Source organism: Triticum dicoccoides, chromosome 5B, assembly GCF_002162155.2.
Source record: "Triticum dicoccoides isolate Atlit2015 ecotype Zavitan chromosome 5B, WEW_v2.0, whole genome shotgun sequence".
Classification (NCBI taxonomy): Eukaryota; Viridiplantae; Streptophyta; class Magnoliopsida; order Poales; family Poaceae; genus Triticum; species Triticum dicoccoides.
Window position 1 is genome coordinate 14717242 of NC_041389.1, and position 3417 is coordinate 14720658.

General features: G+C 47.2%; 1 pseudogene; it reads left to right on the plus strand.

Moving 5' to 3' along the window:
* LOC119308887 overlaps positions 1–3140 on the plus strand; it is a 26359-nt pseudogene extending 23219 nt beyond the window's left edge.
* The last annotated feature ends 277 nt before the right edge of the window (positions 3141–3417 follow it).

Sequence of the window (3417 nt, forward strand, 5' to 3'; positions counted from 1 at the left end):
GGGAGGGTTGCGGTGGGTCGTCGGCGGCGGTGGAGCTAGCGGGGGAGGGTGCGGGGGGTGCCCGTTGGCGGCGGTGGAGCGGGGGAGGGTTGCGGTGGGATCGAGATCGAGATCAAAAAGTGTCCATGAAAATATACACGGTGCGCCATTAGCAGTTTTGTAAAAAAATAAAAAAAAATTTATATACTATTGGCGCATTGCTTACAAGGTGCGCCATTACTTGGTAGAACTAGTAATGGCGCAGTTTGGCACCATGCGCCATTAGAGTGTATGGAAAAATGAAAAAAAAATCAATTCTAGTGGCGCACCGTGTGCCTGGTGCGCCATTAGTGTCTTCCACACTAATGGCGCACCTCCGGCCGGTGCGCCATTAGTATATAGTAGTGGCGCACTGCTTACCAGGTGCGCCATTAGTATCAATCCTATCTATAGCCCTTTTCCTAGTAGTGTCTAGCTCCTCCTTCAGCAGCCCCAGATACAGATTGATGTCGTTCCCTGGTTGTTTCGGTCCTTCAATTAGCATACTCATGTGAATGTACTTCCTCTTCATGCACAACCAGGGGGAAGGTTGTACATCCACACAAACACAGGCCAGGTGCTATGTGTGCTTCTCTGGTTGCCAAACGGATTGACTCCATCGGTGCTCGTGCCCAGCACGATGTTCCTTGGATCCTTCCCAAATTCTGGGTATTCGAAGTTCAACGCTTGCCACTGGCTCGCATCCTTAGGGTGACTCAGCATCTTGTCTTTTTTATTTATCTCCGGATCATTTCCGTCATCTTCCCGCTTCTTCTCCTCCCTATCCGCGTGCCAACGCAGGAGCTTTGCTACCTTAGGGTCCGCGAAATACCGCTGTAGACGAGGAGTGATCGGAAAGTACCACACCGATTTTCGAGGAGCTTTCTTCCTCTTCTTGTATCGAGTGACGCCGCACACCGGACATATGGTAGACTCCGCGTGCTCGTCCCGATAAATGATGCAATTGTTCATGCACACATGGTATTTTACGTGCGGTAAATCCAGAGGACACACGATTTTCTTCGCCTCCTCGAAACTGGTCGGGAACTTGTTCCCCTTGGGAAGACGTTCGTGCCAGAATGACATGTTCTCGTCGAAGGATGCGTCGGTCATTTTGTGTTTTACCTTCATCTCTAGAGCCATGAGCGTTACTTTTAGGCGGGTATCCTCGGGCCTGCATCCTTCATACAATGGAGTAACCGCGTCTATCTCAAGTTGATCCAGCTTGGCTTTCTCTCGGGCGGCAGCTCTTGCGTTATCCGTCTGCTTGAGAAGCAGCTCTTGAATATGAGGGTCCTGCACCCAGCCTCCATCGTCGTCTGCTCCGGCATCTTCATCTTCATGATCATGCCCTTCGTCTTGATCTTCCTCATCATCATGTACGACATCTTCTACATGATGACTGTGTAGAGCATCACGGCCGTGATCATGTCCTGGAGATTCTTTGTCTTCTCGCCCGCCCTCGCCGTGGTGGTACTTGTCTTGTTGCCCTTCCTCATTTCTTGCCCGCCCCCCATGGATGACTTCATAGTCATCTTCATCACCTTGCCACCAATATCCATCCATGAAACCACGCAAGAGCAGGTGGTCCCGCACCTGCCCGGAATCCGGGTCCGCAATAAGGCTCTTCAGCTTGCATCTTCGACACAAACATCTTATCTCCGTCTCGTTCTTTTGAAGCATCTCGGCCTTCGCGGAGCTCAAGAACCTATTCACGATGCCTACGGTCATCGTGCGGACCATGGTGGCCTGCGGGGTAGAGCAAAACGATATTTTAGAACCAAGAAAAATTTTGGCATGACCTTCCCGAAAAATAGGACCAAAAAGAATGCATAGTGCCAAAATTCTCGCCAAAACGGAAATGAATCAACATTCCGGAAAAATATTGGCAACTATCGCATTTCAAATACCGGTACCTGCAAACACAAACATATATGCAACACCACAAACACATGCAACACCACAAACATACATAGATCTAGCTAGGCCACAAAAAGTGCATGTGCACGTTGTTGGAGCGAGCTAGGGAGAAAAAAGGTAGATCTACATCATGAAGATAGCTTTCCCCTTACTTACCTATCAAAAAAAGGTAATTTCACCACTTAATTTTGATGAATCTATGGTGGAAATGAGGTGAGGAGGAGGAGGCAGCCGAAAGCTTGGAGAAGGAGGTGGAGGGAATGAAGTGGGGAAAGTGAGTGGGTAGGTATGTGGCTGTCCAAAATATCTTGTTGGGGTCCCAGGTTACTAATGACGCACCACCAGCAAATGCGCCATTAGTAACCCTGGTTACTAATGGCGCACCTGCAGGTGGTGCGCCATTAGTAGTTTTGCAGAAAAGTAAAAAAAGAAAATATATATACTAATGGCGCACTGTAGAAATGTGCGCCATTAGTAGTTCTCACCAGGTGGGCCATTACTAGTTAGAACTAGTAATGACGCACTTAGACCCGATGCGCCATTAGTATGTATGGAAAATTGGAATTTTTTTAATACTAGTGGCGCACCGAGTGTACGGTGCGCCATTAGTGTCTTCCACACTAATGGCGCATCAGCAACCGGTGCGCCATTAGTATATAGTAGTGGTGCACTGCTTACCTGGTGCGCCATTAGTATCAATCCTATCTATAGCCCTTTTCCTAGTAGTGTCATACAAACGACTTGCTATACAATATAGGTAAACTAATAGAAACGTTATTTAACTAGAAAAGTACACCCTGGTAACTGCATCAATTGATGCATTGCTGCATGTAGCCATATTAATAGAATGCGCGATAACTTTGTTAACATAACCCTCTTTTTCCCTCGTAAATCAGCGAGAACAAGAACAGTGCTCTGGCGAGAGATCTGTGATGTCAACGGTGGAAGCATGCATGGAGGAGAACAACTACACTGCAAAGGAAGATGCATACAAAAAGCTCAGGGAGCTCATAGAGGAGTCATGGATGGACATCAATGAGGAGCTGCTCAAGCCAGCTGCTGTGCGGCCGGCAGCGCCGCTCCTCGAGGCAGTGGTGAATTCGACACGGATGTTGGACTTCTTGTACAAGGATCAAGACGCATACACAGATCCGCGAGCTCTCAAAGTGGTAGTAGATTCTATATATGTAAATCCTATATAGAGAAAAGTATTCAAATTTGTATATGCAAATAATCATGCTATGAGAAACCATGTAACTCACCATTCATGTATCATGCAATGTATCTACGAGAAAACTACGAGGAAAAAATGTACTATGCGCAAGCCGAATGATAATCAAGTCTTTTAATAAGCTGGTTTAGCAAGTAGTATCTAGACTAAACATGCATCACACCGTCCACTACTTTACATCTGGATCTGGAGAAGCTGGTGCATGGCAGCTAGCAACATATAGGAGCTGCTCTCCTAGCCTCATCGAG